The sequence below is a fragment of the Microcebus murinus genome, chromosome 11 (genome assembly GCF_040939455.1).
Source record: "Microcebus murinus isolate Inina chromosome 11, M.murinus_Inina_mat1.0, whole genome shotgun sequence".
NCBI lineage: Eukaryota > Metazoa > Chordata > Mammalia > Primates > Cheirogaleidae > Microcebus > Microcebus murinus.
In genome coordinates this window covers 28,694,022-28,706,346 of record NC_134114.1, presented here as the reverse complement: position 1 = coordinate 28,706,346, position 12,325 = coordinate 28,694,022, and the positions used below count along the sequence as shown (strand labels likewise).

The 12,325-nt window shown below is 42.5% G+C and overlaps 1 long non-coding RNA gene across 1 annotated transcript in view; it reads right to left on the bottom strand.

Annotated features, from left to right (window-relative positions):
- The window catches only part of LOC142873784 (uncharacterized), a 221,321-nt gene extending 216,407 nt beyond the window's left edge, over positions 1 to 4,914 (bottom strand). The window contains exon 1 of the long non-coding RNA XR_012921761.1: positions 4,757 to 4,914. This is a non-coding gene — a long non-coding RNA (uncharacterized LOC142873784). The remainder of the gene's footprint in view (positions 1 to 4,756) is intronic.
- Between the last annotated feature and the right edge of the window lie 7,411 nt (positions 4,915 to 12,325).

The window sequence follows — 12,325 nt, the reverse complement described above, 5'->3', positions numbered from 1 at the left end:
AGGGAAAACCGATAAAAGTTCTTCCTGTCCATAGATGAGATATGAATTTCCTCCACTCCTGTTTCCAACTTTCAGCCCACACCTTGTGGCTGGTGGGATTTTTCTGTAGCACTTCACTTTGACACCTTACAGCAAGTGAGGAGGATAAGTACAGTGACATATTGGTAAGCTGGCCAATTTCCAGTGGGACAAATACTCCCACAATGGCCAATTTCTAACTACTCACACTTTAACAACTGGCTCACAAAATTTTTAAGTATTTGACCACCCGTTCTCAGGAACCCATGTGAGCTAGCTCTTGCACACCACTGGGTGGCTGGAACTGGGAAGCAACTGTTCCAGTCCTAGATCTCCATCAGTAAGTGAGGAGCAAGGCTTTGTAACAGGACTAGGTAACCTCTTGTGTTAGGTGGGAGTGAGCTCGCACATTAGCAATGGTGCACTCACTATTGTTACGAGCCTGAAGGTGGGACCAGGGTCAAAGATGGTTCAAGGAGGAAATATCTGAGTTTCGGCAGGCATCGTCCAGACACTGGTGGGCAGAGAGAGCTGGTGACAGTAAGCTGAGGACACAAAGAGGCATGGAGGGGGCTCAGAGGAGGGAGGGGGACCCAAGGGAGAGGCGAGGGAAAGATAGAACACAGAGATTTCCCCAAAGGAGAAGCCAAGTACAAAATTGGCCCATTTCGTAACTTTACCTTCAACTGACACATGTTTGCAGAACTGAGTTCCCTGAAAAGTTCCACTTGGCTTCCAAGGAAAACTGCCATAAAGATATTGTTTTCTGCCCTGTGGTTTGTCCCCTCAGGAACGTGATCAGGGGAATGTGAACACAAGCTGATAGCTCCTTTCTGCACATATGGAACAGCTTTGAGATGGGAAAAGATTCTTTAAAAAACTGGAAAAAAATTACTGGAGAGCAAGTTGGCTTTTGGTCAGTGGGTCTGATGATTTGAGGGAAATGAGAGGAAGTGTGGCAAAATGAGGTCTTTGGAATACTGAGTTGCCCTTCCTTTGGAAGATTCTTTATCTTTCTGTAGGCAGAGGTCCCCTTCTTCCCCAGAGCCCTGGGAGCTGAGCCTGCTTCCCCAACGCCCTCTGCAGAGAAAGCCAGACTCCCCCAATTTCTTCCCAAATGACTGCCTCCCAAATATGCACGATGCATCTCTTTTGTTTTTTAAAGAGGTTTACTGAATAACTATAAGAACAGGAGAATTACTAAAAATAGGCATTGAGAAAGTTGCAGTTACAGAAAATATTTTTAATTACAGAAATATTATATATGTATATGTGTGTGTTTATGTATATATATATATAGATACATATATATATATATGTATCTATATATATATACACACACACAGAGAGAGAGTCAGAGATTTATTTTAAGGAATTGGCTTCAGGAACCCTCAGTTTTTGCTCTTAAGGCCTTCAACTGATTAGATGAAGCCCACTCCCATTATCAAAAGTAATTCCCTTTATTTGAAATAAGCTGATTGTAGATACTAAGCACATCCATAAAATATCTTTACAGCAACATCTGGACTAGTGTTTGACCAAACAACTAGGCACCATAACCCAGTTGACACATAAAATTAGCCATTCCAGGTGGGTCCTGTCTCACTGTCTTTGGCCCCAGGCTGGAATTTCTTCTCCAACACTGCTCTGGTCCTCTTGTCCCCTCCCCGTTTCCTGGGGCTGCAGTGCAGTAATCTGGAAGTCACAATTTTCACCCACATCAGGTCTGTTTTCTGTGGTTCCTGAAACCCCCCTACAACCCTCGGGTTATCTTGATTCTGGTGTGTTCTGTTTGTGAAGGATGGCTCTAGCCTCTTCCAAGGCTCAGTCTCTTCCGCCTTTCATCCTGAATTAAATCTGGGTCCACAGGGGCAAATGCCATTACCACGGTGCCCGTCTCCCTGCAAGAACCCAGGAGCCTACTCTGCCTCCTTCAAAGGCAGGGTATCTGTTACTGGTCAATTGTGGGCTCTGGTCTATGTCATCCTTGTTCCAGGACCAGACAGGGTCTGCCACCTCTGGAGCCCCGCCAGTCGCTATGACAGAGGGAACATGGGAGGCCGTGCACTAGCTCTCAAAGCTTCCACCTAAGCGTGGCATTTCCACTCACTTTGCATTGGCCAAAACATGCCACGTGGCCATGTGAACCACTAGGGATCAGGGAACTACCATCCCACCATGTGCCTGTAAGGAGATCTGGAATATCTGATGACCAGCGCTGACCATCACTGCAAGTTCTCTCAGCTCACCTGCACAGCTGAGGGACATGCCTCAAGCCCAGTGAGTCGTCAACCCTAGTCTGATCAGATCACCAGCCACCCCCCCCCCCACTGCTCCCTACTTCCCAGGTCCCCGTGGGTCTCCCTCAGGTACACTCACAACCTTCCTGCTCTGTTCACTTCTGTTTCTTTGCCTTTTCTACCCTGCCTACAGAAAGGACCTTCCAAAATCAGTGCTGGAATTCTGGACCTTCCAGAATCAGTATCATAGAAACACTCTTCCTACAAAAAATACTAATTTTTTCTAAATTTAATTTGCTTTAGTTAAGGTAACTAATATTTTTAATTAAAAATTAATTTTAGTAGACTAAATTTGCTTTAGTCTACTAAAGAGAACAAGGATTATTTCCACACGGGTTTCCTGATCCATCACCCTGACTTCCTGTTGCAAACCCACCCTAGAAATATATATTACCAAAAATATATATTTAATGAACAGAGAGAATTCTTATGATAAAACATAATATGTGAATAAAACAATGTTCTGTAGTACAAAATAATCCCAATTTTGTGAAAAATATATTTATATGTGCAATTTTTAATCAGTCTTAGAATACTTCAAAATAGTAGAAGATTGTTTCTGGAACATGGACAGAGAATTGATTGATATTATCTTATATCTTCAAAACAGGAATGTATATATATTCTTCTAATTAGGAAAATTATTTTTTTTAAGTTTTATAGTCCTCATGGATGGAGATTTTTCATCCTCTCATTACCTTTTAATCACTTTTATAGACAAGAATCTTTCCTTAGATGTCTTTAAACTCTTTTCTTCAGTGACATAAATCTGTGTCATCCTGTGGGTAATGGAGGGGAGAAGAATGATGGGGCTGGTGCTGGGGCTGAGAGAGGTAAGGTGTTCTTTTGAATTACTGGGAACAGTCCTGGAAAACTAGCCAGGATAATTGCCTCCATTCCTGTCTCCTCCTTTGGCTGCATAGAATCCACCCAGAGGAAGTCTCCTGCCCTCCTCCTCCCTGGACTAACATCGCACCTCTCCAAGCTTAGGGGGCCCGGGTAGGGCAGGCTGGGGGTGAGCAGACACAGCACAGCAGTAACCGGCCCCCCTAGAGAAGACCCCTCCTCAGCACTTGGGTCCCACCATAGGTCAAGGCACCCAAGGTTGCACCAGGACTTCTGATGTCCAGAATTCTTGATTTGTCCTGTCAGGTGTGAGTCCTTGAGCTCCGTGGGGACTGTGGCTAGTGAAATTGTGCAGGGGGCAGATTTTTGTTGGTTTTCAAACAGGAATGGATCGAGTGTGGTTGAAAGGTAGTGTGCAACCCCATCAGAGGTTTACCGAGGTCAGGAGGCACAAGAACAACACGTTAACTCACACTCACTATATGCTCTGGGACAGTTTTCTTTTCTGAACTTAGCTAAGACTATAAGCTCTCTGGTTCTACCCACTTCCTATGGCCCCAAAGAGGGGGCACAAGGGAAAACAGCTGGTAAAAAAGAGAGGGAGACATGTCAGCTTATGATGAATAATAACAAAGGCCAACACTTATTGAGCACTTAGTGTGTGTCAAATTCTTCCTACAGACTATCTCAATTTATCCCTCAGCAACCCCACGCAGCAGGGGTAATTATAATAACATGCATTTTACAGATAAGGGAACGAATGTTCTGCAAGCTCAAATGCTACAGGAAAGCATAGTGGCTGTGGTTAAAACCACGGACTCAGGAGTCAGACTGCATGAATTTGAATCTTGGTTCTGCCATTTATAAGCTGTCTGTAAATGATATGTTACATAACTTCCTATGCCTCAGTTTCCTCCTCAGTAAACAGGGGACAATACTCATACCTTCCTTACAGTTGGTTTTGAGGACTAAATGAGTTATCCTATGCAAAGTGCTTACAAAACCTGTCAAGGGTTAGCTCTTATTATTAAGTCATTTGCCCGAGGTCACAGTCAGAAAGTGGCAGCTCCAAGGTTGAAGACCAACAGTTTTACTGCAGGCCTCCACACACAAAATCTGCTTTACTCTGGACAGCATGGTCAATGTCACTCCTACAGAACCCTCTCCCTTGGCTGGCCTTTGCTACGTGACTCTAAGGCGCCCTACTTGGAATGTAAAGGTGCCCTCTGGGCAGTCATTTAAGCAAACATTATATTTTCAACAATCCTGCTTTCACATGCATTCTAAAACAGACAGATGCCAAAGTTTTAAGTCTCCAGTGTCTCACCCACACATAAGAGCTGAGAGTTGTCCATGTGGGGAAGGAAAGAAAGACAGGGAAGTAACCTGTGCTCCCTCCCAAGCCAAACACCTCACTCCTCCCAAGGAACTGACTCCACACGCTCCGCTGGGGTGGTTTGAGTGTCCAGCTACAGGCACACTTCCGTGGGCACAGCCTGGCCAGCCCCATAACCCTGGCGTCTGTCCTTCAGGCAGCCCCAAGCAGCCACAAACATGTTAAATCTGCAGAAACCCAAGGTTTCAGGCCTTACCTCAGAGTTTGATGTCTGTCCGAATTGGAAGCTTAGTTTAAGGGAAAAAAGCCAACCCTTCCAGCTGACACCAAAGCTGAATAAAGGAAGTACAGGGCCTGTGAGCACCAGCCCAGACATGAACTTCCTCTCCTTTGCTCAGCCTGGGACTAAACTCAGAGGCCTAATTATGGCCATTCACATTCCAAGTGCCTTAGCAACTTCACTGCCGCCTCAAGCAGCAGGTGGAGCCAAACTATCTTCTCTGTGAGGTCTAACAAACCCCCAAAGGCAGCGGCAGAATTTAAGTCCCGGGTCCCTCATCTGTAAAATGGGGATGACAATGCCTACCTCACAGCACTGCCTGCCGGGAAGAGTAAGAGCGAGCACGGCAGAGGTGAAGGGGCTCTCAGAATTTTCTAGTCCAGGCTCTACAGAAGGAAGTTCTTTGTATCGTTCATGTTTCTTATTACCTACATTTTATGAGGCTTTGATATCCTGGGGACCTCGCTGGCCGTGGAGAGACTGCCCCTCCCACAGTCAGCCGATTCCTGCAGGCAGCAAGCAACGTGCCTTTGAGCACAGGTTCCAGAGCCCATATCCCCATCTGCCTATTTCATCTAACTCACACTCCAAGCCAATCTTTCCCCTGCCCCAAATCACCCCAGGGCCAGGTACTCAATGACCAGAGACCATCAAAATTATAGTCCAGAGCCTCCCAAAATTATTCAAACTAGCCAGCCCTGTATCCCCTGCCCTGCTTGCCTCTCCTGCAGAAACCTTAACAAAGGCTTGTGCCCATCCACGCTTTCTGGCTCCTGCATAACCCTGGTGCTTCCCCGTGTGGCCTTGTGTAGGTGGGGTGTCCCCAACCTCCCAAACACTGTAAGTAATAAACTCTTCTTTCAATGGCATTGACCCCTGTGTGTTGTCACTCAGTCACCTCTACAAATTAAATCCCTTTACTGTCAGAACACCCTTGCTGTCTGAACTCCCTCTACTCACTTTTGAAGCTCATGAAATAAATAACTGTAGAAAGCTTGTTGTTCAAACCAGGATCCAAACAAATTCGACTAGCAAAAGATAGTTGTATTATGTATTCTGAGTCCTTAATACACTCAGGATCGAAGATGCTGTTGGTGACCAGCAGCTGTTTCTCCAAAGAAGTGGCACAAGCTGAGTCAGCCCACAGCGCTGTAAGTGTGTGAAGCTCACGCTAGATCCCCTCACAGACCTGTATAAGACCCACTCTTTGTCTTCAAAAAGCATAAACTGTGCAAACACATTTAACTTCCCCAAATATTATGTATAATATATGGAGAAAATACCAAATGAATGTTATGTACTATCAAAGTTCCGAGTAGCAAGAAAGCACCAATAATGCAAATGAGTCCATAGAGAGCCAGGTATAACAGCTTAAAGGAAATGACAGTGTTCTAGGTTCAAGCCCAACTTTGAGGTTCATATCAACCAGGGAACAGTAGTACCTTGAAATACTCTCTCAAAATTCGCTCCCTACACACATGGGAAAACCCCCCACTTGGCAGTGAGTGGCACTCAGCTCCTGTCCCTCTCAGGCTGCTCTTACTCTCAGAAGCTCTCTCTGTCCCAAAGTGCCAGCCCCTCACCTGTGGCTGTGTCTTCAACAGGAGGTAGTGCCCAAAGCCATGCTTCCGTGAGGCTTTGAGTGTGTCTCCATTCCACTGCCTGCCCCCCTTGACCCGGCTTCTAACACTCAGCCTGAGGATCCAGCAGACACATCCTTGAGGACATACATTCCTGAGAGTTCCATGCCAGGGCTAGCGGCTGGGCTGAGTGACCGTGCCTTGGCACTGATCATTAGTATGTAGTCTAATGGAAACTGCTGCAGGAGTCAGCCCTGCCAGCCAGCGTGTGCCCAACGAGCAGTGCTCTGGGTTGGCTTTTGTTCTGGGCTGCAGGTGGAATTTTCATTGAACGCACAGGATGTGATGGGCTTCTCCTCAAGAACTGGAAAATTATCTGAAGAATTCTCCATTTCTCATTAGATGCCAAAAACACGTTTCCAATTTTGTTTATTTACTTACTGGACTCTGGCTGGTTTGATGTGTGTTTTGTTGCTCTTTATAAGGTTCATGACACGAATGTCTGCATCAATGGGAACCCCCCTGTAGACAGCACGTTCTCCATCTATTACCCCTGGAGCAGCATACGGTGGGATGAGTGTGGGTGAAAGAATCAGAACTGTCTGGATTTGATAGCTGATTCTGCCTCCCACCAGCTTTCGACATTGAGCAAGTCACCTAAACCCCTCTGAGCCTTTTTCCTCTCTTGGTAAAATGGGAATAATACTCACCTTATAGGGTTGTTGAGAAGATTAAATAACATAGGTAAAATCCTTAGCACAGTGTCAGGTACATCACAGATGCTCCAAAATATTAACTTTTCTAGCATAGTATTAGGTAACAAATGTTTTTAAGTGTCTCCTCTAAAAAGAATGGAATGATATGGTCCTTGACCTCAAAGAAATGGTAAGCTGATGTTTTTAAGAGATAGGTCAATGGCTCTGTGAAAGAATATTAGTCAGGACACATTAGGTTATGCTGCAGCAACAAGCAACCCAACATCTCAGTAGCTTAAAACAATAAAGGCTGCTATCTCTTGCTCATATTGTAGGTCCATCATGCACAGGTAGGGGGCTCTGTTCAACTTCATCCCCATTCAGAGACACAGGCTAACAGAGTCCACTACCTGGAATGTAGCTGGTTATCTTAGCAAAGGGAGGAAGAGATGGAAGGTTGTACTCCAGTTTTTGACTGTGCTTCGGCACAACTACCTCACTGATATTTTGCTGGCCAGATAGAGTCACATGGCTATACATCATTTCAAAGGGACAGGAAAGTATAATCTTCCTGCATACCCAGAAGTAGAGTGGGACCAGAGATTTATGAAAGTACCTATGTTTTATACAGAAAGTATACAGTGTGTAATGAAATCACAAAGAAAAGAAAGCCTGAGGTTGTCCAGAAGAGCCTCTGTCACGGAGGTAACTCTTGAGATGAAACCATAAACATGAATAGTAACTGCTTGGTGGGCAAAGGAACAGGAGAGTGTCCCAGGCAGAGGGACTGGCACCTACAAAGGCCTGGAGGCTTGAGAGAGCATGGTGCTTTCTGGGAACAAATTAGTCAGTGTTAAGGAGTGCTAACAGGAAAAAGGGGGTGATTTGAGAAGAGGTAGAAAATGAGGTTGGACAAGTGCTAGCTCATGTCATGACAAGGAGTTCAGGCTTTATTATGCAGGTAATCAGGGTTGGGATAGAAGCATTAAAAGGTCCTGAACAAGAGAGAGACAGAATCAGATCTAATTGCTCATCTATTGAGTCAACAAATATGTGTTGAGTGCCTACTAAGAGCAGGGCATTATTCTCGGAGTTGGGGATATATTGTTGAACAAAAACAAAGTTCCTGCCCTCCTGGATTTCAAATTCTAATGTCAGAAAACGCTCTGTGGCAGAGTATGGGGGATAGGTTAGAAGGGGTTGGTTGAGATGAGAAGAAAAGAAACCAGGGAAAAAGTTATTGCAATAGTATAGATGAGTAATAACATAGGCCCAAACTACAGCAGTGAGAGTAAAGAGGAAGGGACAGGTAAAAGAGGCACTTGAAAGAATCAAGAGAACTTGGAGACAATTCCATATAAGAGTAAAAAGGTGGAGGAGTTAAGAATGACTCCCTGTTTTCCTGCCTAGACAAGTAGATGAAGGTTATGCCATTCCCTGAGACTGAGAACTCGGAAAGAAGAAGGGGTTAGGAAGAGGTGATGGGTTTTGTCATTGATTGTTGACTTTGAGGTGGTGTTTTTCCCATAGGAATTTTGATGTAACTTGGAAATTCAAGAGATGGGTATACACTGAATATGTGGGAATAAATAGAAGGCAGCAGAAACCATGGGGGAGATTCTGGGTTGATGGCAAGTATACGTCTCCTCTCCCTCAGACTACACTAGCAGTATATTAAGACATTTAAGAAGATGTAAACACACAATGGCAAAGTGAATAGGAAAGTGGATAGCAGAGAACAATACATTCAACCGAAAGTGGCCAAAAGAAAGCTAACTAACTTCACAAATGAAAAAGCTCAACCTAAAGTTCTTGCAGAGGGGCTGACTTGGCCCTTCAAAGAACACTTAAGAAAAGTAAATGCTCTTGTAAATTAAAAATGTAAATTAAAAAAATAAAACAATCAAGATAGAAGTACGATGATGATGTTGAAGAAATCTCCTAGAAAGTATAACAAAATTCAAAAAGATAGAAAATTTAAAAAAAAAAAAAAGATTAAAGACTTGAAAGACTTGGATATTCAATCCTGGAGATCCAGCTGCCAACTAACAGGAATTCTAAAAAGATGAAGGAAATTATCAAGAAATAATAACCCTAAAATATCTCAGAATTGCAGAACTAATTTCCAAATTGAAATAACCTTCCAAGTATGTACATACTGACCAAAAACAAGCCTGCATCAAAGCATATAACAATGTAATTTCAAAACAGCTAGGTTAAAGACATAAAACCAAAATTATCCAGGAGTGAAAAAAAAAAAACACAATTCATATACAAAAGAATGAGAATCATAATGATATCAGGAAGTAGATCACAGGCCTAAATATAAAGGCAAAATAATAAGGCTTCCAGAAGAAAAGAGAAGAATATCTTTGTGACCTTGACATAGACAAAGATTTCTTAAATAGGACACTAAATGTATTAACTAAAAAAGAATGAATAAACTGGACTTAAGTAAAATTAAATACACCACTAACACAGTGGTAGCCTATGAGAAGATAGTCTTAATATATATATTAAAATGACTTGTATCCAGAATATATTGAAAGAGTTCTTTCAAATTATTTTTTTTTTAAAAAAGAGAAGCCAATTTTTTATGGGTGAAAGACTTGAATAGGCACTTCACAAGAGAAGATGCCTAATTGGCAAGGAAACATATGAAAAGTGTTTAACATGATTACTCATTAGCAAAATGCAAATGACAACTTCAGTGAGATGTCATTGCTTATACACAAGAATGTCTAAATTTAAAAAGGCTAATAATACCACATGTTAGGAGGATATGGAGCAACTAGAACTCTAATATATCATGAAAAATGGTTCATCTACCTTGGAAAAATGTTCAACTTCCTGATAGCATCCATGAGTCAAGTTTCCAGCAACTCTACTCCCAGAGTTTACTCAAGAGAAATGAATGTGTATGTCCTCCAAAAGACATGAACAAAAATGTCCATGGCCATTTTATTCATAGTAGACAAAATCAGGAAACAACTCAAATGTTCATCAACAGAAGAACAGATAAATTGCAAAATAGTACATAGTAGAAAAACAAATGGAAAGCTAATAGAGACAGTAATATGTATGAATCTCATAGACATTTTATTGAGAAGAAGAAGCCAGGCACAAGAGTATGACTTTGTATTTGAAGTTCAAGATCAAGTGAAGCTAATGTATGGTGATAGAAGTCAGACAAGTGGTTATTTCTAGGATGACAGTGGGGTAGTATTGACAGGAAACAGACCTGAAGGAACCTTCCAGGTTGCTGATCTAGATGGGGTTACATGAGTAAATACATCTGTAAAAACCCATCAAGTTATACATTTAATATTAATTGCTTTACATTTTGACATTTTTTAAGATTATGGTTGCTTTAAAAAAATTGAGAAAAAAAAAAAAAAAAAAGAATGGCATTGCATTTAGACCTGTCAAATGCAACACTGGAACCTAAAGCAACATGAAGGAATTCCTTCAAAATTCCAAGAGAAAATGGCTTTGAATCTAGAATTTCAAACCCATCCAAATCAATCAAGTGCAAGTACATCCTTAGATCATGCTAAGACTGCCATTTTCGTGAATCCCATGAAGGGGCATGAAGCTCAATTGCACATGCACATGTTTCCCCTTTCATAAATATTCATGACTCCTCCTAGAGCTTGTTAAATATGTATATTTGGCCACCCCACTTAGCATAAATTCCTATTCCCCATTGTCCTTCCCTGAAGTACATGCTGTCGGCTTCTGCCCAAAGTGATGCTGTCCAGCCTGTCAAATGGCCACCCTGTAGGCTGAAGCCCTTTATGAGAAATAGAGCTCTCATTTCCAAACTTATGACCTTCATCATTCTTCAGTTGACAGTCCTTTCCTTGGCTCTAAAATAAATAACATGAATATAGTTGTAATATTATAAATACTGATAGTTTAACAACAATAACAACAAAATAACTATCCTAGTGAGATCAAGGAGGAAACAACAAGGAGATCAAGACAGCTAAATCCTCACCTACATTGGAAGAAGTTTCTTAACTTCAGACGTTGTCTGAAATTGATAAAGAACCAGCAGTATAAAATATTATATGAATAAGGAAACAAACTAACAAAAGAACAACCAAAAAAGAACTAAAAATTATTGTCTCCATTGAGTGGGAATGAACATTGGATAGAAGTGTTGGTATAGGAGTCTGGTTTTCACATTTCAAATCTTTCAGAAGTATTTTTAATAGAATTTTTAAGAAACAGGAGAAAATATAGACATATATAAGGTTTTACAGAAAGAGGAAGAATGGGAAGAGAGGCATTCTAAGAACTCTGAGGAACTATCAACATTTAAAAGGAAATTGAAGAGGAGCCTACAAAGATGACTGAGAAGGCAATATCAAAAGTAGGAGGAGAGCCAGAAGAAAGTATTCTATGGAAACCAAGGGTGTGGGAATTAACTGAGTTCTTGTCTGCAGTGAGGTCAAATGTGGAGACTTTAATTATAATTTAATTATAATGTAAGCTTATATACATTTATAACTGCCCTTTACACAGGTAGGCTAAGACCTAAAGGTGGTTCTGTAATTATTAGATCTTGGGCAGCAGTTTTTGTTGATACACTGTCAGAGTAGGTAAGTATCTGGCCCTTGGAAAGCAGCTTGAGCCAACAAATCTGAGAAATTTCCCAGTTGCCTGCCTGTTCCCTGACCACCTGCTCCACATCTGCCCTGCCTTCCCTGCCCTATAGGCAGTGACCTTGGGCTCCTGCTTCAAGGGTACACTTCTGAGACTTTCTTTCCCTGGCTCTCTGTGGCTTCCATTCAGATATCCTAATGCTTACTTCATCCTGAGACTCTGTCCTTTGCATCTCGTACTGGATGTTACATCCCCTAGGTGCCTGTCTAGGTGCCCCCACCTGCTTGGCAACCAGACGCTTGTAGAACCATGTATGTGTACCTTCCTTCTGGCTCATGTGGGAGCAATGGTTAGTTAGAGATTCGGGGCTGCTGGGAGTGCAACGAAACAGGCAATCCACTCCCAGCCCCTTGGAAATAAGATATGGAACTGATGTCTTCATCCTGGCTTCAGGGAAGGGGCATGTGACAGGAAATTGCATAGCCCAAGACATTGCTGGGCCTGGGTTCTTTGGACATTGATGGTGGCTCTAGCAGGGAGGACTCTCAGAACAACTTGGTGAATCTTAGAAAACAATCCCACTCCCTGAGCAAGGCAGTCTGCAGGAAAACAGGCATCTTTCAGCTTCCTCCTATCCCCTGGAAGGGTACTGCCTAGGC